Source organism: Alexandromys fortis, unplaced genomic scaffold (assembly GCF_014885135.2).
Source record: "Alexandromys fortis isolate MF-2015 unplaced genomic scaffold, M_Fortis_MF-2015_v1.1 scaffold_5, whole genome shotgun sequence".
Classification (NCBI taxonomy): domain Eukaryota; kingdom Metazoa; phylum Chordata; class Mammalia; order Rodentia; family Cricetidae; genus Alexandromys; species Alexandromys fortis.
The window spans coordinates 19,479,105-19,504,491 of record NW_026067924.1 but is presented as its reverse complement, the minus strand read 5'-3'; the positions used below and the strand labels follow the sequence as shown (position 1 = coordinate 19,504,491).

At 40.4% G+C, this 25,387-nt stretch overlaps 1 protein-coding gene and 1 pseudogene across 1 annotated transcript in view; both read right to left on the bottom strand.

Annotated features, from left to right (window-relative positions):
* The window catches only part of Pou6f2 (POU class 6 homeobox 2), a 462,212-nt gene that overhangs the window by 420,135 nt on the left and 16,690 nt on the right, over positions 1 to 25,387 (bottom strand). The window lies entirely within an intron of this gene.
* Positions 18,251 to 18,482, bottom strand: LOC126501536 (small nuclear ribonucleoprotein G-like; annotated as a pseudogene).

The following is a 25,387-nucleotide window of genomic DNA, read 5'->3' as shown; positions in this document are numbered from 1 at the left end:
TAGCTGCAATATGATGTAGAACATAAAACCTAATAAATTTGTAAATCGGATAGAAACAGCTTCCTAATAAGAACTCCCTGAGGAGAAAATGAAAAAGTTGTTTGGATGTAAGTAAATCACTTTAAATAAAGACTCCTCGACCGTAGCCTTGTTGACATTTTGGACTGGGTTGTTTTAGATAATGGGGGACCCTTGTCTTGCGCTCATTAGATATCAGGAAGCCATTCTCTCTGAGTCATGACAAGCCATTATGGTTCCAAACATCCCTACACGCTACTAGTAGTGAGAAAAAAATAGCAACTGCAAGTGCAAAAAAGAGAAGAAAAACATTGGACATTGTCAAAATCTGGTTTCTCTCCTAATGAAAATGAGAAGGCGGACGGAGGGGCAGGTCTATCTTTAAAGTGCTTCTTGGGGGAACATGAAAACATGAACTCACACCACCACCACCCCCAAAAAAGTCAAGCATGGTGGCATGGGTGATGTGGGCTTGTGATTCTACTACTGAGGAGGTGGAGACAAGGGGATTTCCGAGGCTCACTGTGACCCGCCCAGCTTAGCCTAGTGAGTTCCAGGCTCTTAAGAGACCCTGGGACAAAAATGAAAAAGGTGTTCAGCTCCTGAGGAATGACACACAAACTTGTTCTGTGGCCGCCACACACATGAGCTCACAGGAATGCCCACATCTGAACATGTGCATTCGTCCCTCCAACATAAGCACACATACCTACACATACACAAAAACTAAAACGAAAGGATATAAACGAAAAGGCACGATAGAGACAGACCGAAAGTTTACAATACATGTCTCTGAAAACGGGCAGCATAAATACTTTAAGTTCTGAAAACGTTTTAACCACTCATTTGGAAAACGTTGCCAAAGACTTGAACAATATTTCACATATACAAAAACATAGAAATGTCCAATATGACCACAGTGATCATCAAATAAATACTCCCATAAAATCACAGTGATAATCACCACACACATCTTCAAAGGGCAGTATTCCACATCAGTGCTGGGCATGAGATACCTCCCTTTGGTTTGTTGACTCAGAGACCCACAAAACAATACAGGCTGTTGCTACTACTCTTGGTTGCTCACTGGAACTTGATGGCAAGACCCTGCTGCTGAATACATCACCCATTCTGGTCACAGGATATGGAGAAATGAAGCTGAAAGAGATCTGGAGGCTTCTTCCTTGCTGACTAGCTTTCGTGGTACCAGCAGGTATGCTGTAGACTGCTGAGGGTGGTCATCAATCATCTCTCCCAGCTGTGAGCCCTGCAAGCTGCAGTAACCACCAGTCTGGCCAGGTGTGCTCACTGCTCTAACAGTGCCATGAAGGTTAAGGTGGTAACCAAATTCTTTCTAAATGGACTGGAGGAAATAATTTGTTCCAACGCTGAAAAAAAAAAAAAAAAAAACAAAACTAGAAGTCTGTATTCTAAGGCATTCCTCAGTACCAAAGGGAATTATTTCCTGAAGAACCATCATTGAAAAACTTTTGAATTCTAAGAATAACGGTAAAACTTTAAGTATGTTTAGAAAAAAAAGGAAAAGTCGGCCACTAAAGTAAAATGAAAAATCATAGGTTTCAGTAATTTGATTTTAAGAACCCGTATAAAATTTGTTTAAATGGTTTTCAAATTTCATTTTTATAAGAACCTTAAAATACTTTATTTACTACTGTCCAGTATTCCAATAAACACACACATACACACGCACACACACACACATACACACACACTGTGCTTGATAGTTCTATGTCAACTTGATACAAACTAAAGTCATCTAAGAGGAGGAAATCTCAATTTGCCTCAAAAAAAAAACCACCTGGGTTTTAAGCAGGCCTGTAGAGTATTGCTTAATTAATATTTGATAGGGGAACTGATGGTCCTGGGTTCTATAAGAAAGCAGACCGAGAAAGCCATGAGGAGTAAACCAGTAAGCAGCGCTCCTCCAAGGCCTCTGCATCAGCTCTTGCCTCCTGGTTCCTGCCCAGTTTGAGTTCCTGTCCTGACTTCCTCTGATTATGAACAATGCTGTGGAAATAGAAGACAAGTAGACTCTTTTCTCTGCAACTTGCTTTTGGTCTTGGTGTTTCATTGCCGCAATAGAAACCCTAACTAGGACACACGCACACACAAACACACATGCACTCTCTTTCACACACACACACACACCTTTTAAAATGGTATAAATCAAGTACATTGATTAACACATTTATGGAGTTTGAATTACTGAGTAATAAATAAGACAAAACACATTGTATCCTTTGTATGCAATGATCCTAGAGAATAAAGAAGAATGCATCATAGAGGAGATTAACCATCACAATAAACTTGCCAAAGAAGAAATCCCCTTTGATGACATTTCTTTTTGGTATCATAATTATAAATTAATATGACATATTATTATAGACTTTAGAAAGGAATAATTCTATCAAGTGAAGATTAAGAAGGTAATGGAATAATATAATATATATTTAGGATTTCATATGAAAGTACTGTATCTAGGAGCTGGAGAGATAGCTCAGAGGTTAAGAGCACTAGCTACTCCTACAAAGGTCCTAAATTCAATTCCCAGCAGCCACATGTTGACTCACAACCATCTATAATGAGATCTTGTGCCCTCTTCTGGCCTGCAGGTATATATTACATGCAGGTAGGACACTATACATAATAAATAAATACATCTCTTTTTTTTTTAAGTACTGTAGCTACATCATTCTCCTCTCTTCTCTCCTCTTCTCTGATCCCCAGCTCCCATGACCTTTCCACTCCTTAAACTCATGGCCTCTTATTCTTTAATTATAATTGTTAAACGTATATATGTACTTATGTTTATAAGCATAACATGTTGAGATTATTTAGTGTTAATCATGTGTTTAGCTGGCTTCTTGGAATTGGCTACACTATTGCGGGTCTCATCCCTGGGGAAGGCTGATTCTCTCTCTCTTTCTCCAACCATTAGCTACCTGTAGCTCTTATTCTAGTGATGGGACCTTGTGTAAATTCTCCCATTCATGTTGGCTTGTCATTGTTTAGATCTTGTATAGGCAACCATATTGCTGGAATTTTCTTTGTATGGTTTTCATATCATATGTAGAAGACACTATCTTACATCAAATGGCCCATCCTAATCCACTGACTTTTACAATCTTTCTGTCCCCTCTTCCATGATAGTCTCTGAGCTTTAGCTGAAGAAGTTATATTGAAGATGGACCAATTGGGACTGGGCAACCCATATTCAGGTGTTCTCTACATCTTCACCAGATGCTGTTTTATGGATTTGTCTGTCAGCTACAAAATGAAGCTTCTTTGGTGAGATGTTGTTAGAGCTACATTTATCTGTTAGTAAATGGATAAATATTTAGAATGAACTGGTTTAGTGACGCGGCAATATCAGATTCTTTTCAGAGGTCCATGGCTTCACTAGCCACAGTTAGTGGGCTGGCATTCCTACCTACTGAGCAGGCCATTGGTCTAACTAGATAGCTGCTGATGACTCACGGGATATAAGCGCCACTATTGCATCTCCTAGGATATCTTGCCATTCTGGTCATTGTTGTTGTTCATCTTCACTATTGCTAGGTAGGACTGCTGATTGCTTTCCTCTCATGACTGCTCACATAGCTCCTTCTGGAGCTTGCTCTCAGGGAAGAGGACTTCAGGTCAGTACCAGTTCAATTCCACCAGTTCCAATGTCTGAATATTGTGGTGTCTTCAGCAGTAGAGTCTTATCTTTAATTTCTGGAAGTCATCCAAAGGTAACAGATATAGTCTGTTATTTTAGGGGCACTTGGGCTCCCCTGACCAATTACTCAAAAAAAAAAAAGGAAAGAAAAAAAGAAAGAAAGAGAGAGGGGGAGGGAGGGGGGAAGGAAAGAAGGAAGGAAGGAAGGAAGGAAGGAAGGAAGGAAGGAAGGAAGGAAGGAAGGAAGAAGAAAAAGATTTCCTATACATAGCACTGGGTTCTGAGTTTTCTTTTAGATAGTTGATGGTTCATAAGGGAACACTGTCACCCCAAGTGGAATAACTTCATTATATACATATGGATACATATAGACTTATGTGTATGTATGTGTAAACATATATGTAAGTAAATATACAATAATATGAATCCCTATGGTTTTTCAGGCATCCTTATTTTTATAAATCCCACCTCCATTGCTTCCCCTCCTCGTTTCCTCTCTTCCCCCTCCCCAGGTAAGACTTCACCTGCTGGCTTCTCATTTTCCCTTCCGTAGCACATATGTCTTACTATTCCTTTTCCTAGAGCTCTTTCTGTAACCCCACCCCCACCGCGGGCCCTTTTTTCCTTCCATAGTATCTACTGTTACTCCAGATGATATGCTCATATCTACAGAGTTGAAGCAAGAGTCCAAAAATAAGAGAGAACCCATGTATTTTGTCTTTCTTAGTCTGGGTCACCTCACTCAGCACAATATTTCTAGTTCCACACATTTACCTGCCATTTTCCAATATCTTAAAGTAGATTTTTGATTATCTAATAAATAGAAGTCGTGAATCTATTTTTTCCTCAGAAGTGTAAATATTTTACCTATTTTTCATGTTAAAAGGCTTCATTATCTAAGAAACAGGTTGAAGGAGTCTACTCTGATCGATGCTAATGCTTTCAATCCAGAGGTTCTGGCCCACAGTATGAAGAACGTGTCCCTAGTGGCAACCATGAGGGCACAGATGAACTTCTCACTTATTTTTATACATCACAAATGGAGCCTAACACAGGGAGCTGGTGAGGAAAGTCAGGACAGAAGCATTTAATAATTACCCTACTCTTTCACTTATAAATATGAATGTCTAGCCACAATTACCAGATATGTGAAAATGTAGAAGAAATAAAGATAATAAAAAAGAATAGATGAGCACAGAAGGAAACAATATTTCAAAGAGAATGGGATCTAAAAATAATGTGATTGTTTTTAGGAGGAAGATTTGACAGTCTTATCTATAGGATAAGAGCAAGCTGCAATGATAAAAGAAAGAAGAGTTTTTAAACTTTAAGATATTTCTAGACCTTTGTAAACTTGATGGAATACGAGATTAAGGAGTGAAGAACCTTTCAGAATCTGGAAGAAAATGACGAGCAGGAATTGTGAAAACTTTCAAAGCAATCAATACAGGAGACCAATATCCATCTCCTAGTAATTCTAGGAGGAAGTCAGTAAGGAACTGATGTGAACAATTATCGGGGGATGATGGAGCGAGGTTACCCAAAGCTTAAACAAACCATCATTCCTTCATACTGATGATTCCATCTGTTGCTAAGCTTAAAAAAAAATCAAAACACGTCCCCATAAATTTCAGAACACTAAGTTTCTGAAGAAGATCCTAAGAGCTTCCGAAGAGATTACATTTATCTCCAAAGGAAGAAAGGCTAAATTGGTTTCAGACATTTCATGAGCAGGGCTAGAGGCCAGAAAACATCAGAGCAATGCCGTCAAAATTCTGAGTGGAAATTATTTTGAACCTCAAATTCTAGCTATCAGTCGGGTTGAACGATAAATTAAAGCCATGTTTAGACGTTAAGGGCTTTAAAAACATCTGCTCTGTTCATAAAAGATTATTTTAAAGGCATACCCAAGTGACAATGGCAAAAGCTGCACTCAAGACTCAGGGGTTACTTCTCTAATAGCTGACAAAAGTCAATAAAGAGGGTTTTCTTTGGCTCGCAATGTAGGGGACGGTATATCACGGTGGGGAAGTTGCGGCAGGAGGTGCTCAGGTGCTGGAGGCAGTTGATCACATTGCTTCTGCAGTCAGGAGGGTTAGAGATATGAAAGCTGCTGCCCAGCTTGCATTTTCCTTTTTATTCATCCCAGGACTGCTGCCCAGGGAACAGGAGCAGCACTGCCCACATTTGGGAGATCAGGAATCTTCCCGTGTCAATTACCCAATTCTAGATAAACCCTCACGTGCACGGCCAGAGAACTGTTTCCATGTTGATTCTAAATCCTATTGAGCTGGCAATCAAAATTCGTTACCACAATTAGATTTAAGAAAGTGTGAATCAATTTACCCATGAGTTATTGGTCAGGGAGACCCCCAGAGGCTCTCAAAACATCGCAGGCTATTGCTGTTTGCTCTCGGTTGTTCACTCCAACTAGACAGAAGGACCTTGTTGCCAGAGATAACACACTTTTAGATGTAAGGACCAGAGAAAAGTCCTTGGAAACCAGTTTGAAGCTCCCGCCTCCCCCGTGTCAAATGGTCCTAGTACCAGCAAGTGCTATGCAAGCTGCTGTAGGAGAAAATTCATTCAGGTCTTACCCAGTTACATACCTTGTGTTAGGAAACCAACCAACCAGCAAGATATGGCCACCAATAATAATATACTATTTTAGTTTTAAGAGCCTTCCATGGGAGGGAATACAGGATTGGTACTGTAAACCTCATTAATTGAAAGCTTACGAGCTTTAATGAGGATCAGATCCCTCATTAAAGTTTAAACCTGCTTTTAGGAACGGTAAGAAAATGTTCTTTTTGTAGTAAGTTAGGGTTAATGCAGAGAATCAAATCTGGTCAAGATGTTGAGAACACGTGACAGTTGAGGACTGAGCCCCAACTGGGATCTTTGTAACCTTCTCTTGCAGGAGCCAGGGAGCATTGTGAAGAAGGGGAGGAAAGAAAGGTTCTAAGAGCTGGAGGAGGAAAGGAGAGTTATGAAATATTGTCTTTCTGGATGAGATGCCATTGTTCCAGTCATGAAGAAGGAACAGTAACTAATTTCACAAGACCCACACACACACACACACACACACACACACACACACACACACACACAAGCAGAAGAAGATTAGTTGAGAAGGAAGGGAGCAGTAACTGCAAGAGAGGATAGAAAGGGTAATGGGGCTGATTACAATCATAAAACCTTGTATAAATGAATGATTCACTGCCTTTTTTGTTGGGGGGGGTCATGTTTTGTTTGTTTCATTGTTTGATTTTTGTTTTTAAACAAGTAAGACAGCCGAATGGAAAGGGATTCCAGAAAGATGAGCATGTCATGATCCTGGAGAGCAGGGCTGTCATAAAACGTAGATTCACAGAGCCAAACTGGGGAGTTTCCAAGATTCTAGCAAATATTAAGACCTGGTACAGAGGTTGAATAATGAGTGACCTATAATTTACTCAGTATTAATCAGAGTGATTCAATATGTACTATTTCATAAAGAGAGTGGTTTGGAGAATCATCAGATACAAAATGCAATAATGGTGACAGATGGAGCCAGACAATACTTAGTAGACTCTCTGAATGCTGCCTGAAAGCATTCTTACCTGAGGACTTGACAACCACCTTCTCTTGATTAACAAAAAGTCATTTAAGTACTGCCATTTGTGACTAAAACAGTTCAGACAAGGTTCACATTTAAGGGACTGGAGAGAGGCTCCTCTGTTAAGAACACTGCCGCTCTTCCAGAGGATGTGAGTTTGGTTCTCAGCACCCCATCTGGTCACATGCAGCCTTTATAACTCCAGCTCAAGGGTATCCCTGCCCTCTTCTGGCCTCTGTATGTGTGGCACCCGCACATGTGGTACATACTTATACAAACAAATGACACATAAATGAAAAAACAATTCTTTTTTAAAAATCATACATTTAAACAAACCACAAGGACTTCTAAACTAGGTGAGAAGAAAATGAAGATGCCTGATACTCTTTGAATTTTCCTTATTGAGTTGAGAATATTAGCCAATTCAGCAAGTCCAAATAATAAGTGAAAACATTTGTAAGAAAGAAAGAAAAAACACAATTACAAATTACCACTATACAGATAATGGAGTCAAAAGTCAAAAGAATCACTCAATAAATTTAAAAGAACGAATCTGGGGAAAATCCATTAGAAACACACACTTTATATCAAAGAATAGGCTTAATTTTAAAAGTTAAATGCTATAAGGGAGAAATTGTAGAAATATTTGGAGGGAGGATACTTGGAGAGAGACCTGAAACTTCAGAGTCTGAGAGGTGAGAACTTGGCTGCTCTGCAGAGCTGCAAGGGTCCCGGAGTACAGAGAGCACAAGGAAATACGTTGCAGACTTTGTCAGAAAAGGAACCGGCAGCGGAACGGCTCCCGGGAGGTCTCCGTGTTGCTGTAAAGACTTAGACTCCCAGGTCCAGGTGATTAGGGGGCCACACAGAGGGTTTCAAACCAGGACTAAAGTAATTTACTTTAGGTTAGCCTGCTACAGGAGCCTGAGGCTATTGAAGCTTTGGACTCCACCTCCTGTTTCCCTGGTAACACTAGAAATGTAAACATCTGCTTTGTCATTGCTTGGGAATTAAGATTACCACATGAAAAGGGTGAAGGTATCTGGGCTTTACTCTAAATGCCGTCTCTAGCCTTAGAGTGTGGCCCTGGCATTCCAAGCTGCCCTAAAAAAGATGGAAAGGATTATTGACCGCTTAAGAAGATAATATACTTTTCTTCCCAGAAGCCTCTTCTCAATGTAGACCCTTGGAGCTGCTTCTAGTAAGCTTGCACTGTGCAGCCTCTGCCATGAAGCCTGCCAGTTTTTCGGAGACCTTACTTAGTTACTGTTTAGAAAAGCGTAAGTTTACTTTTCTTCATCCCTTTTTAGAGTACTGGCTTCGGGGTAGATGTTTTCCTTGGCATTCTGGGCTTGCGTTTTCATTCTCTGAAGCCTTCAGTCTCCTTTTGCCATATGGTTGCTTGTTAGCCTTCACTGCAAATGGCATGGTATGGCTCTCCCTCCCTCCCTTTTTCCTCCCCCCCTTCCTCTCTNCCCCCCCCCCCCCCCCTCTCTCTCTCTCTCTCTCTCTCTCTCTCTCTCTCTCTCTCTCTCTCTCCCTTCTCCCAGCAGCCACAGTAATTTATAGTTTGTCTGCCCTTCCGTTTCCCCGAAATTCCAACACAGTTATCCTTGAGCGCAGTTCTAAATTCCATCCCCAACAGAACTAAGAACACAAAGGGAACCTCCAATCCTAGAACCGCCCTGGTGGCTGTGCTGCCAATAGACAATGGAAAGAACAGTAACAAAGTGCGTGATCATCCACATAAACATGACATCAGCAACCAAAGCTGATTCTGACCAAGGCAGGTTGTAATACCGCTATAAAGACATCCTACTCCAAGCCTTAGGGAGATCATGAATGGCTGTCGAATACACACTATTTCACTTGCATATGCAAACCAAGTGAACAACTTTTGCTGTTTTATAAAAATTCTAAAGAAAATTCAAGGGGAACATGGTGTAAGTCCATCAATTTAATGAGCGTTTGTTAAGTGAACATGGTGTGGGGGCCAGCCATGATAAGCTAAGTATGGGCTGGTCACACAAAGGAAGTTCTTTACTTCCAACCATTATCACCTGCTAGAGGAGAACTTGGCCATCAATAAATTTAATAAGAGGCCTGAGTCTCAGTAGTTTACCCTGAGGCAATACCTGGTTGCAAAAAGAACCACAAACTGAGATTACCTAGCACCACCCAAAAACAGATCATCCAAAGGAAATGCCTAACATTCCAACTGCTATAGATAGGACCTCCTGCCAGCACACATTGACCAGGATACCCCTAGACAAATATCAGCCAATCAGGGGTCCTAAATCTCAGAAACTCCTCACCCCCACCTTTACTACTATAAAAACCCAATTCTAACTGAACTCAGGGCTCTTTGGTTGAACATGCGGAGAGACCGAGTTTGCAAACTTGATTAAAGTAAAGGCTCTTTGCTTTTACATATGGGACTCGGTCTCCTTATTGGCTTTTGCAGGGACTTTGTGGATTTGGGTATAACAGTGGCATTTGTGAATTAGCCACTAAGCAAGTCATAGAACAAGAATGGATAAATTCTTGCTCCAAAAAGCTCATGGTCATGTTGGTAAGGGAAAAGAAACATGGCAAGATGAAACTAGAATATTTGCATAACTTGGGAGCAGGTATGGCCAATGTCTCTAGGCTTCCTCGCCCATCTGGAGTTAATGGTTTTCAGGGGCTCGCTGACATTTCTTAGGTTGAACCCAGACTCTTCTAAAAGAGCTCATGATCTGGCTCAATCCATCCTTAAGATCTGTTGAGGTTAGGTGATGCTCCACTCCATGTTTCTCAATATTGTATTTAGAAAAAAGCGGGAAGAGGGTTTCAGGTTGAGTCTTGCCCTAAGAGACTCCATTTTCTAAGCATCCAGTTCTAAGTGGAGGAGGAAGAATGACTGTAGTCCCTGGGTAGACCTAGAAACTATAGCACAAGTCAGTCACTGCCCATCTAGCACACAGAGATAAATGAGTTACTTCTGGCAACAGAAAGTGAACCTACCTCCAAATTTGTTCGAAGGTTTGAAACTGTTGGGGCATGTGGGTATATTAAAATCCTATCATGACAAGACCCAAGAACTTATCAGTCACACTAGATCAAAGAAAAGTACAACTCCCTCATTTGAACCCACAAAGTGATGAATTTATTATTCAGGGATAGTCCCATAGCCACCTGTCATCTGTCAAGCACCAAGGATTCCCAACGTTCTGCTTGATCTGCCCCAACCCCCATCTTCTGCTCCTGACCCAATCCAGACTTTCACCTGCAGCATCCCTCTCAATCCAGAAGTGCCACCAGCTGTTTTCATGAGCAGAACCCTCTCAGCACTGGTCGGGTTCATCATCTTCTCTATGCAGACTCTATCCACTTCTGAGGCTTCGTGAACTGTCCTGCACTACCTTAAACTTCACTCAATCTATAACCCATACATAAGTACAGAGATACAAAATACATTTACTATGTGCCCTGTGGTGTGGAATAGTGTTAGTGATTTCCTAAGAACTTGATTCTTTGAATCAAGAACTTACATTTGCCCCTGCCAAGTCACCAAAGTAGGCAGATTTTATGACAATTGCTGTCATTGAAATTGCTGAATCTTGTAAATTTATTGTTATTCAGTAAATTCTGACGTTATAGAACGGCCCAAGCCTGCCCACCTGTCTCTGGCACAGTGTGCTCACAAGAGCATCCCCTGTTCTCTGTGTATCTGCCACAGTGGCTGTTTGTCTCCAATAGAGCTTTGATCTAGGTGGACCGCGTTCCTTTTAGCCTCACCATTCAATGACTAGGAATTACCACATCTTAATCTATGATGGGTATTTGTTAATTCGGTGAATTAAGGAAATAGTAATTAAATTGCAATTACTTTTTACTTTACAACACTAAAGAAGGAGGGGAAGCCATGAGTGCTTTTACTTTCATTTTCATCATTTAACACAATGCCTACCTCATACTAAAGGCAGAAAATTTTCTGTTGATTAGTAAATGATGAACTAATAAATGTAATTAAGGGAATGACAGAACAAATGAATTAACAAATTTGCTTTTTCCTATACCATCATCTATCTACAAATTAAATCTTTTTCTACTTATCTCCTGAAAAAAGAATTTGTTTCATAGGAGGAAACAAATTCTAAAATAAGAACTAATTGAGCATTCATTTTTAAAAAATTCTTCTTATAAGAGTGGGAGGAATGAGAATATGAGCAAAGAAGTGAAGACCAGGATGGGTACACCCACTGAAACAGTCTACCTGAGCTAATGGGAGCTCACCAACACCAGCTGGACCAAGAAGGAACAAGCACAGGGAACAAACTAGTCCCTTTGAAGTGGCTGACAGTTGCGTGGCTGGGGCAGACTGAGGAGCCACTGGCAGTGGCACCAGGATTTGTCCCTACTGTTTATACTGGCTTTTTGGGAACCTATTCTCTTTGGATGGATACCTTGCTCTGTCTAGATATAGTAGGGAGGACCTTGGATGTTTCCCCAGAACAATGTGCCTTACCCTATCTGAGGAGTGGATGGGGATGGGGGGAAGGGGCGGGTGTGTGGAGGAAATGGGAGGAGGAGAGATAGTAAGAACTAGGATTGGCGTGTATAATGAAAAAACATTGTTTTCTTTTTAAAATAAATAAATAAATAAATTCTTCCCATAAAGAAAACAGAATGTTTTGACATAATTTGATAGTTTAATGCTTTCTTTAAACCATCAAATAAAATGCTGAGTGTTCTCAGGGGCCATGTGAACAGAGACCACAAAGAAGAAATGGAGAATTTCTCTCACCTGCCATTCTTTTTCTTTCTTCTTCTTTTTTTAATCACAAAGCCTTTGGAGACAACTAAGTATAAAAGAAGGGCCACCAGCATTTGAGAGAAGGCAGAGACAACTCCACAGATCCAGTTCGGCCTTCTCAGATGCTCACTGAACCAGCAGAATATTTCCACTGCCCAGAAGTGGACAAGGCCTAGAAAGACTCCAGGTCTGACCAGCAGCTACAGAAGAGAATGACCAAAGCTTAAAGACTAACTGACCAGTTAACAGAGGTTCAGTATAGCTTTATCTGACTCCTTGAGATATAGTCCACTGGAGCAAATTTTTTAATGCCCAAACCCGTGGAAAAACTTAACATTAGAAGCTGCTAAAGATTCGGTATGCCATAGTTAACTTTGGTCACCCTGCTCTACTACAAGGTGCCAGAACTTATTTCTCCCGCAAACATGGAAAACTAGGAGAGAAATGACAGGTGTTCAACATCACATCTGAAATTGCAAGCTTACTGCAAAATTAATTACATCTTATTTTTCTGTGTGTTCACCTTTTTTATACACCCGTGACACCTCTTCACTTGAGAACACACCATCTCAGCTAGTGGGAAGAGAGATCCACCAGTCACTCCCACAGGCCCTTCTGAAGCAGTCACCAGGGGGAAATGTTCATGGGAAGCAAGGCTGACCACTAGCAGCACTGGGTTGTGCGGTTGGCTTTCAAGTAACTGCTTCAAGTCACTCCCAGGAGATGCATAGCTAACATTCCCATAGTAAGAAGTCTCTTCTCCCGGCTGGAAAAGACATTGCCACCACATCCATATTTGATTTTCTGGAAAAAAAAATCTGTATTTTCCTCATGCTTCAGCCCTTATTATTAAGCGTATGACTTTACTTTTGCAACCCATTCAGACTGCTCTTGGGGGAGGAGGATGGATTCAGAAATAAAGTAACTCGAGAAGCTGACTCCATAATTCAGTGCTGAAATTCTCAACCAACAGACTCTTGACAGTGTGCATGCAGCACAAACACCGGCCTGCGGCACTCCAGTTCCTTTTCACAAGGAATGAACCGGTGTTGGGAGGATGACTGTTTAGGATTGCTTCCTGTATTTGTCGATTTACGGTAGCCCTAAACACTTAGTAGTTTAGACAAATGTTGTTATTGGAATGAAAGGAATCCTAAATATTTGCATAAATAAATTGTAAATAAGTGCTTCCTTATTGACACTGAAAAGTCCCATTATTTTTGCAAAATGGTTGATTATATTGGCACTAGTTTCTAAAAACCCAAGATGCTTTGAAATGTAGGCCCACTTCAAAAAGAATAAATCTAATATAAAAAGAAGGATCAGAGAGAGAACGTGTTTTCTGAGACCCATCCGCAATGACTTTGGTCCCCTTCACAGGTTCTGGTGCCTCCAAGATGGGACACCATCACTAAGTTCAAACTTCTCTCACCTTCTTTCCTTTGTCCTAAAGAAGTCATGAATATTCAAAATGCAACCTTCCTGGAAAACTTTGGAATTTCTAAATACAAACATGTAAATGCAAGTGCAAAGAAACCCTCAAAGATCTAGTCTTTTTTTCCCATAAAGGAGGAATGCTTTCTCTTATGTTTAGATGAGCTATAAGTTCAGCAAACATCCCATCAAATACCATGTATATGCAATTTGTATTTAAAGGTAAGATCTAATTGTCAAATAGGTATACAGCAATGAAAGAGATGTATAAAAATTAGGTGACATCACACACAGGCAGAGCTACACAGAAGTAAGAAAGACCTTGAGTGTAGAAACTGCTAGACTCAAATAACCCTAAAGAGGATCAGAGCACACTCCCATACGCCACCCCATCTCCCTTGTTCCCCCCTCCCACCAAGAGAAGCCTGATTCCGCAGCAAGCCCACAGATCCAGTGTTTGTGGAAATGCCCTCTTTGTAGGCATTCTGAAATTCCAACAAAAACACCTGAGAAAGGTCATTTCCCACTTCCTTCTCTGAGTATCATGTCATCAAACGGGGTAACACAACCCGAGGGTTAAAGTAGAACAGGAAAGTCTAATGTTTTGTTCCGGTTGTTTGTCTGAGGTTTGGCCGGCAACTCACGAGGGCCATCCTCATGACTCATCCTTCAAGCGCTGAGATTACAGGCAGAAGCTACTGTGCCTGATTCAACAGTTTATTTGAACGATGGCGTTGTAAAGAAAGCTTAGCTGAACAGAAACGTGTGCTCTGCCTCTGACCAGCAACCAAATTCCATGGGATCAGATAAGCAAATGGCTTATTTCTTATTTATTTATGAAAGTATAAAGAACCTTAAGGAGAGTCCTCTAAATTCATCTCCAAATAATGATGCGTCACCACTGTATAATGTATAATGCCCTTAAAGTCCATGTCCTTAAATGGGACTTTTCCTTACCACTCGTAGGGCAGTATCAAACACTACAATATGCCAAGTCAGTCCTGGCCAGGATCCCCCTTCCTTAGACATGCAGGCAGAAAACCCAATGTCTGAGATTCTCCAGTAAAATACTATCTTGAGCCTCTGCCAGAAATTAAATGCCCATGAACTGGGTGGCCGCAGTAATGCCTATTTCTGAGTGTTGTGGTCTAGTGAGGAGATCTGCCTGTTTCTGAACATAAGCTCGTAGAGATCTGATAGGCCCTATGAAAGGTAAAGCATCATTATGAATGTTTTTTTCTTAAGAAAGTCACTGCCCGATCCAAAGAATATCTTAAAACTCAAAACCAGAACAAAGAGGATTCCATGTTCTTGTGTGTCTCCCCTGACAACATCAGATCCTATTCACTTCAGAACTAAAATAATTAAAAAAAAAAAGCCTTCAGCAGGGCTGGTCAAAATAGCACGTGCCATTCAGCAACCCGCGCCGACTCGTCACTACTCCCTTTACCCAAAAGCCTTTCACGCAAATGTCCAGCCAGACAAAAGCCTGTTTGCCTACTGCTTTTGTGTGCTATAGCAGGAAGCAGTTGTCAGCCACAGACAGCTGCGTTAGTAAAAAATAACAACCGCAGACGCCGAGACACGCACCACAATGTTCCTGCGGAAATCAAACTCTGAGAAATTTTTTAAATGTTTTCAACACATCAGCGTGAAGCATCGACCTAGTTGGAATCACTTAGATCTGAAGCAAATGCGCTGATTGTTTTCACAGCAGGCTTTCCTTCTCAGACGCAGAGCAAGAGCAGGCGCTGGCGCGAGGGCTGCATGGAAGGGTTTTCAGCCCCCTGCCTCTGGAGGCTGTCGCCTGTGACAGGATCAATACCAGGGTGAGCAGCCCAGGAAGCTGACGGAAGATTATGAAGATGAGGTGAGCTGTGGAATTACCCTACAGGCTCTGCTCTTTCCCTGACCTCGAATCTCATCAGCCTCGGACGTAGATGGAAAACCATCAGGACAGAGACTGAAAAAGAGAGGAGGACGGGCCGAGTGGTGTGAGGCAGTGTCCGTGCAGAGCCTGGCTGACGGGTGGCTGCATGTTGTGGTCTCAGAAAAGGGCAAGCTCTGTGGCAAGGTGAGGTGGCATCGTGACCAGCAGGAAGGCTGCCATGCCCCGCCGGCAAAGCAGGTGTGCAGTAATTGGTAACACCTTCTTTAGTAGGTTTTCATTACAATGAGGACGATTTCTCTTCTACTTTTGGACCCAGACAAGTAGCATTTCTGTAAGTAATCTGCACAGAGTACCATGGAGAGGAGGAAATGCACCCTGAAGGCCCATCATCTGTCTGATGGGACCTTCCTGGCCCCATACTACACAGCTCGGTTCTCCTTCAGGCAGAGCCCCATTTTATCCCCTGAGCATCCTGGATCTCAGCTGGAGCAGTGGATCAGGAGACGCCATTCTCATTCCAAGTGACCAGTACACACACTTGAAGGAACCTCTTATTCCTAATAGTCTGCACTGTTCCGGCTAACTGAGCATATGGAGATGTGTCTCATAATCAGTGAGCGGTGTCCGGGCCAAACTAAAATAGCTACACAATCTAACAGTGGAACATAAAGCCCGAGACTTCTCTGGATTTCTCTAAAGACTGTACAACATACATATACAATATATACAATATATAAGAGGCATCCAAGAAATTCAAGGTTATTTTTAAATCTGTTTGCATAAGTCCTTGGATGAGCAAAGAAAAGAGTATAAGTTAGTCCTTGTAGGTATTAAATGGACTATTATCTACAATCCCTCAAATCTGGAAATTGCCACCACCACTAAGGTTAGCTATTTATTTCTACACACACACACACTTTTTAAAGTTGTATTTATTATTTTTAATGTGTGTGTATAGGTGTATGTGTGTGTATAGATGTGTGTGTGTGTGTTGTATGCTTGTATGTACTTCTTTTGTTCCTGGTGCCTGTGGAGGCCAGAAGAGGGTGCCAAATCTCATGGAGCTGCAGTTCAAGATATTGTGAGTTGCCATGTGGGTTTTTGGAATCAAACTTGGACTCTGTAAAAACAAGTGTTTTTAACAAGTGAACCATCTCTCTAGCCCCATATACATATATTATTTGCATTACTAGTACCTTACTAGATAAAGCAAGTTTCTTGTTTGGGCTAACATACATTAGATCACCAAAATACACTCAGCTCATTCAATTTCTTCAGAAACTATTTTAATGCCTTTTAAATTACGGATTGACTTTATATATTTCATTAGCCCATGCTGAAGATATCAGATGTCTGGTTTTTTGTGTGAACATCAAATGAAAAGTCTTTTTCCAGCTCTGACTATTTTTCTAAAAGCAGAATTACTAGATCAAAAATAAATATTTTTCTGTGGCGTTTTTAAAAGAACTATTTTTATTACAGAAATTTTATATTTTTAAAAAGAAAATTTTCTCAAAAAATCCCACACAGGTCTGAGATTAATATTGCTATGTGTTCTTGGTGGCCTTTTGTGCACCACATAAAAATATAGATATGCTTCTTATATTTTACTATTTATAAAACCGAACCATAAAGTGCATAGTGGGGTATAACCTGCTTTTTCCAGTTAGTAAATGATTGGGATTCATGTTGTCTTCCAAATTCAGAAACAGGGCGAACAAAGCTGTGCTGGTTTCCACGAGCGCCCTCACATGGATTTTATTCTGCAGGATTCCCATCAGTTCGTTGACTTCTCTACCACGCTCTTCCCAGTGTCTGGTGTCCGTGTCTCATCCATAATGAGAACTTCCTAAGTCTATGCTGAGGACCTTTTGGTAGGAGGAGAAGGAATCATATGGCGGTGTAAGGGGATGCACATCAGAAAATACTCAAAACACTTGCCTGATGAGAAAAATAACTTGCAATACTTCACAGAAAGATCAGCTCAATAATTTACCAAAGCAGCAAACAAGAAATGTTTCTCTCTAATAACTATGAATCACACACAGACCTCAAGGCAAAATCAGCACTTTGTTATAAAGCTAGTTTCTTAGTGCTGATANTAATCCAGATATTAACCCTCTGCCAGTTAGATAGCTGGTAAAGCTTTCCCCCCTTCTCCTTAGCTCGCATCTTCACTCAAATAGTCCTGCACTTTGCTGGAGAGAGCTTTAGGGCATCCTGAGGTCCCTTTCATTAACTGCTGGCCTCAAAGCCAGTGCTATCAGAGCCTTGTTCAGAACGTCCTTTCCTGCACCAAGGAGTTCAGGTGGACTCCTGCTTTCTCCCTTACCAGATTCAAGGTATCAGGTCTCATGGTCTTTGATCACTTTAAAGTTTTGTGTTGGGCGAGAGATAAGGATTTAATTAATTAGTTAATTGGTTAATTCCTCTACTTGTAGCTCCCTAGTTTGACCATTGCCATTTGTTGAAAATCTTGTTTTTTCTCAATGCATACCTTTTCCCCTGAGTATCACAAGTTTATTTAGCAAAAAGTTTCATATGAAAATGTACATGGAGCTGGAGAGATGGCTCAGTGGTTAAGAGCATTGACTGCTCTTCCAAAGGTCCTGAGTTCAATTCCCAGCAACCACATGGTGGCTCACAGCCATCTGTAATGGGGTCTGGTGCCCTCTTCTGGCCTGAAGGCATACACACAGATAGACTATTGTATACATAATAAATAAATAAATATTAAAAAAAAAGAAAATGTACATGATCCAATTCTACACCACAGTCAAACAGGTCCTTTGGGGAGGGACATGGACTCCTCTGCTGAAAAATCTTTGTTCAGATTCTTCCCAAGGCTAGTGACAAGCTGATGCTGTTTCCTCATGCGACCACCATTCTGAAGTTATTCTGTTGCCCACAAGTTACCATCTCCACATAACTCATCAATCACAAGATGCATAAAGGAATTCAAGCCCTGTAGTAGTCCTCGTACATGTCTGTCACCATCCAATTGCAATGATAACTTCTTGTCCATAAATTCCTTCAATTGGGGAGGATGGGCCTTGCTCATGGGGACTTCTCAGCAGAATCAGCACAACCTCAATGTATATTATTAAATACTTTGTCAAAATTCAGTGGCTAGAGGAGTGTTGGCTTATGTGTGCAGTTCTATTGCAATGATTAATTTTTCTGCTTTTATGCCAATACCATGCTAACTTTATTACTATATATTACTGTATTCTGTAGTGTGACTCAAAGTCTGGGATGTTGATCCTTCCAACAATTTTTGTTATTGTTGTTTTTATTTTAGTTTGTTGACAGTTTTCTTTTTCTTTTTTTTTTAATGTATTCATTTATTTTACATCCTGAATGCTCAAGCTGGACTATAGGAGGATTTTTGGTAGTTAGATAAAATCCAGTATCCCTCAGGAATGTTCAAAATGGTTCCTTCCCTTCCTTCCAAAAAGAAGTCCTTTCCCTTGCCTCTGGCTGAAAGGACATATGTGGTTCTTCATTAACATAGACCTTGCAGCTATCAACATACTGAAGTCCTGCTGGCCTCCAGGCTCCTTGGTCTTTTCTCACAAACAACTGTTATACATTCCAAAGTCTACAATAGGATCCTGGTCCCTCTCATCTCTGCCTCTAGTTTAAATTCCCAGGCTATTTTAGCTCACAGGTTTTCTGCCTCCACGGGTAACTTTTCTCTAAAACCTCAAGATTATTTCCACCCCCTCCCAACACCATTAGCTTCTCTGTGCTTTCCATTTTGGTGGTTACTTCTCTGTGCTCTTAAATTGTGAATTAACAGCTTCATTGTTAATTGGTATTCTTTTTCTATACCTGAGGCTGGATTATAGTAAATAAAACAGATTTATTTAGTTCATAGTTTTGTGCACAGGCAGACAAATTTATGGAAGCCTTATCCATTTGACCTTTGACATTGCAGAATATTTGAGCATACTGTGAACCCTGAGATTGCCTGAATGTAGCTGTGGTGTGGCTCAGTCCTAGCATATACTTTTAATCCAAGAGCTTTCTGCTTGGATGATGTAAACAGAATTAAATAAAAATCAACCTTAGGTCAAGCAGCAGAGCAAGCAATCAGTTGACAGGAAATAAACATAGAGAGACAGAGAGTGAGAGGAAGTCAAAAGAAAAGAGAGGGAGGGAAGGAAGGAAGGAGGGAGGGGGGGAGAAGGGAGGGAGGGAGGAAGGAAGAGAGCCACAGGAAGTAGAATTGGAGGAGTTTTTCTTTGAGAAGGGTAGGAGAAAACCCTCTTTCTGGGACAATGGGGGAGGAGGAAGCAATTAGGTGCTTTCTTTTTCTCCCTGGCCTAGTATGCTTTTCTCACTACCTGGCTCCTGAGTCTTTATTGATAAAAATAGAAAGATAGAGAGTTAAAAACCAACACTAGCAAGGATCTCATGGTACATGGCATTTTGATGAGGGGTATATATACAGGGGTAAAATCATATAAGAAAATAGGAAGTAGGAAGGTGGGAGGAGTCAGCTTTGCTATTGTATTATAACCAACTCTCAAGAGAACCAACGATGCTCTCACAATCACTACATTACTACATTAATCCCTCCGAGAGACACCCAATGACCTAACATTTTACTCTAAGCTACAACTTAAATGCTCTCCTACTTCTGAACATCACAGTACTGAGGACCAAACTTTCAACTCATGAATCCTGGATGAGCAGATTTAAACTTTATCCAAACAATGTAGTAAGTTTATTTGCAGCTCACTGTTACAGCTCTAGTTGGCAGCAAGAACCTGGGAGAGTAAAACCTAAAAACGAGGTGGACTAAAGTCTCATGCTATAGCCAACTTTATTCAGAGCATCAGACAATTTATATTCTGAAAGTTAAGCAAGGTCATATGCATTTAGATTATATATAGTCACAAAGCCAACCTGTGCTTGGAAACTTTTCACATAGTAAAAGTGAGTAGCGATGTATAGTCTGAAGCAAACCCACTGTTGTGTACCATACCTCAGAAGGGCACCAAAGCACATTATAAGAATGAACCCATGTTTTGGTGGAACAGAGGTGACACGACTTTGTCTTGTTTCCTTGGAATGATCTCACAAGCTCTCAGATTTCTCCTTGCATATCTTCACTCTTGGATCATGTTCTGAGAATTCACTATCTTAGTAATATTTTTTATTTGTTTTTTGGTATTTATCACAATTTGGAATTTTTCTTTGTAACTTGCATACAAACTTATATTGTAAAATAGGTGAGGAATTAAAAACTCTCTTGGCTATCAGTCCATTCCTGGTGTGCTGTGTACTGGCTAGGCAACAGTAGGTCACCATTCAATAAAAGCTACAAGAATAATGAATATATCCTTGTTATCAACTCTAACTCCAAACAGAGAAAACATCTAAATTACCTGTGGTGATAACTATTCTTTTATATAATTTGTCACAGTTTGGGAATCTTTTGCTTTGATATCCATATAAAGACTGTTTAAACCTATGCACACATATAGGTCTTAAGGAGAACCAATAAAGAGATTGATCTAGGTAATGTGAGTCAGAAATGGGAAAAAAAAACTGTCTATTCAAAAACATTTCTCATATGTCAAAGATGAAATTAAGCTACTTGAATTAGCTTTTAAAGCTAATCCAGCATAATATCACGAACTCCACCTTAAAACATAAATGCAAGATGACAGTTCACATAGGAATCCATCTACAGACTGAAGAAAGAGTGCTGGACAGGGGCATTTCGGTTTGCCAAAGACTGATCCGTTAGAAGACAGAAGGAAAAGGAAAGTCGGCATTGTCCATGAGGAGAAATCAGTCGCTGCCCAGGGAACATGAAACAGGAACAGGAAGATCTATATCCTTCACCCCAATACCTTCTGGAGACTCTGCAATCAAAACTTCAGACAATTTTTATATTTTTATTCTGTTTCAGTTAGCATGTTTGAATGCACCAATTTAGAAATTACGGGGAGAAAGAGAAACAGGCCAAAAATGTTCATTCTTCAGTCCAGGACTGAAAATGATAAGAAAATACTAAGAAGAAGCTGGGGGATTGGGGGGCAGTTAGGGTTGGGTATATGGAAGAGATAAAGACAGCACCTGGAGAAAGACCGCAGTGGGGGACGTGAACAGTTTAATGCTAGTTACTGATGGAGAATCAACACAGGCAAAGTGTTGTTCTTGCTTCACCAGACAGTTCAGGTGATCACTAGATAACGTAAAAGCCTTGTAAGTAAGTCAGCATTTAACAACAAGGGGCTCTCAATCTAGAAAGGGATAGACACTTAAAGGATTTCCCCAAGAGACTGTATCAGAAAGCGTCAAGTAGCAGAGAAATACCTGCTGGCTTAAGGCCAATCTTTTTAACCAGTGTGCTTAACCAGCATCCTCAAAGTGTGCCGGCTGAAACTGGAGGAAGAGAGACACTTGGCTCCACTTCATTGCCCCCACCTGTCCCCTCATTCAGCTATCAGGAGCTTTCCTTGACTTTCATTCACCAATTAAAATATAAGAACTAAACATCTTTATACCTTCCTCGCTTTTCATAACTCTGGTTAAAGACTCTTTCCATTAAGAAGAATAAAGGGCAAGTTCTAGTTTACTAAGAGTTACAGTGAAGTTAGAGAAATGAAGAGACGACGCGACTTCCTGGCTGCACTGGACAAGACGAGAAAATGTGGTCAATGGTGTTGTTCCTACATCTCACATGGCCAGACTGACTCAAATGGACTTCCCTTCTCGGAATTAGCATAGCAGAATCACTCCAACAAAGCAAAGCTGATACCAAACTATTGTTTGGAAATATTGCTATCACAGAATTACTAAGAAAAAACTCCATTAAGTCCAGAACTGTCATATAATAAGCACACAAACTTGGAACTGGATGTATTGACCAAACCTGAGGAGGAAGTTAAGCGTGTAAAGGCAGTGGGTACAGGGTCACCTCTGAATAGACCAGAAGGGCTAGTGCTTATTTGGGGTATAAAAAAAAGCCATGATTCCCACAGCAACAGTAACTTAACTGGCTGAACATATAGTATATTATGACATGAAAGTTGACACCACACACAAAAATACTAAATACTACACATGCCTGAAGGGTTCTCATTATTACCACCGTGGGAGTTATAAGTTCTGCGTGGCGATAGAAAGGGAGTCAGAACCAACTGAATAACCTTGGATCAGGCCTTTATGGAAGCCCTGTGTGCTCATGGACTTCACAAATCTTTATTGAGTGTGAAGTATGTGTAAAGTGTTGTCCTAGAGGCTGTGCAACAATATGGGGCCTGCCTCGAGTAGCTTATAAAAAACTAGGTTCACTGGGACCTAAGCACTGGCTTATAACAAGTGATAGAATTCCTCATGCTGTGGCCAGGCAGTTGGTTCCACCTTTCCCAAATGTCATGGTTATGATGTAGAAATGCTGCCAGAATCTCCACCCAACTACTAAGGCTAACTGTCTATTGCCCACTACTGGGCTACCCATAGTTAATTAAGCTTCATGTGCTAGTCTGTCATTTCTTTCTTTGCTTCCTCCCAACCTTTTAAATAAATCTATAATATCTAAAATTCTCTAAAAATTACCATGCTACTAAAGATACTCTTTAAAATATATTTATCCTGATCTCTACATGTTCTGATCTCCAAAAGGCATACACATACCACTTGGCATTTCAACAAGTATTTACCATCTCCTTACTTATCCTGTCTACCTATGACTAAATAAATACACGTATGCTTCTCTAAAATGGAGTCATATTGAGCATATCACAAGCTCACTGGCACTGGTGCTGGGTGCTACATCGTGAACATGCTGAGTTGATGCAATTCACTTCAGAACACCCTAGTCACTGCACAAGAGAGCTCAGGCAACAACAAACCTGATGAAAACACAGGTGAAGATTCTGTCTTTCACCTCTTACCTTGGGAAGTTTCAAAGTCACTTTATTAACCGAAGAAAAGAGTAGATCAATCCATAACTGCATGCAGAGTTCATGTGACTGTCGGGAGTGTGAAGATGGAAAGAAAAAAATGGAATGACTGAATCATAATGATGGTCATAAAAAACACAGATGGACTCATACAGATCATTTCACAAATAATAATTTTTACTTCATACCTTTTTTTTAGAAACTTACAAAGCTCTGTGTTAGGGGTCAACCAGAAGTAGAGGAAGAGTTGTGAAGTGAATGCCCAGACAATGGAAGTTCATCAACCTTGACCAAATCAGTTAAAACATTTGAATTCAAAACAAATGTCTTCAGCTGGATGTCTTTTATAAGTTCTTCTCTAACTACATATGCTTCCAAGAAACATGACCCTATCTTGTCTCGCTACACATATCCATCACTCTATTAGTTCCAAAGCAGCTGGAATTTAATTATTCTCAAGGTTTCAAAATATGCCTAACAAATAATAAACAACCTTTTGCTGTATTAATAAATATTTTCTCACTATTTGAAAAGTATTTACTTTCAGTGTGTCTAGTACTTCTAAGACCACATATAAACTTTTGCCTAGAGAATACAGGATAGATAAAAAAAAAAACAGAGTACATATAGATTAAGGACAAGAGAAAATTAAATAGAGATTTGCAAAAACCCTAATTCAAAACTGAAGATATATACCAAGATGTATGGTGCACTCTGAGCATTGAAGGGAAGGCAGATACCGTTGGAAGGGCAGGCAGAACTCTGAAGGAGCTGTTTTCCCATAGAGAGTGACAGGACTTAAGAGACAGAAACTGTGGTGGAAGCCTAAAGGTGTGGAGGGAAGGAATTCCAGGTACTTCCCAAATGTGATATCTAGTTTCAGGATGGATGTTCAGAGTCTGGAGGAGAGACTGGAAAGAACATTAGCTTGTGGGAGATGGCCAGGTCCTCTCATGGTGTCATCCCTGACCGGAAATCAGGAATTGTGTCTAAGTAAATTTTCCAGCAGCATCTAGCTCAACCGGGAATAAAGTCAACAGAGAGCAGTGGGGATTTGGTTTCTTAAAATGTTCAGCTGGAGTCCAGGGTGTTTGTCTGCCCAGTATCTGAGTCTTTTGTGCAACAGTGTTTAAAGACAGAAACGTGTGAAAAGCATCGTGACTAGGGGCACAGGACCTGAAGGCAAGAAGGAGGTTACTTTAACAGTCCAGGAGAGAGGAACAAATTCAGAAATGAATTAGGTCAGCAGAAATGAATAGAGTATTGCAACCCAGGTGTATCCCATGAACGCTTTAGGGGCTGGAGAGAAGGCTCAATAGTTAAGAATACATACAAATCTTGAGGAGGACCTAAGTTCAGTTCTCAGAACCCATTCACCACCACCTGTAACTCTAGCTCCAGCATATCTATGACCTCTTTTGGCCTCCACAGGCATCTGCATTCATGATTATATGCACACACACAATTAAAAACCAAATAAATATTTCAAAAATAATTTTTAAAAGAAATATGCTTGTTAGGATGAGTAAACAGAGACTGACTTGACTGCCTTAGTTTGAATCCTAGCTCCACCCCTTGCCCATACACATAGAAATATGCTTATTGCAATGTTCTTAGAATGCTTAGTGTAAGACAAGTACACACCATTGTTTAAGAAGAACATGTTTGTAGGAAAGATGGCTTTAGCACACAATAGAATGGTGTAAAGGGAAAATCAAACATATAAGTAAATGTGGTAAATTTTAACATAATAAGGTAACCAGGTATGAAGATGTATTGGAGAATTAATGTACAGAGAAATAACAGCTGATGATACTGTCATTGGTTGGGGTACAGAGGACAGGAGAAAACCTGGGTAAAATTGGAACTGTCTTGTTTCTGGAAAGGAGAAAGAAGAAACAGAATTAAAAATGGATGGAAAATTTTTAAAAATTACCTTATAAAGTTGGGGTTAAGAAAACTAAAACCCAGCAGAATGATATATGCCAGTAATCCCAAAATGCAGGATACTGAGAGAATTGTTAACTTGCGGTCGTCTTGA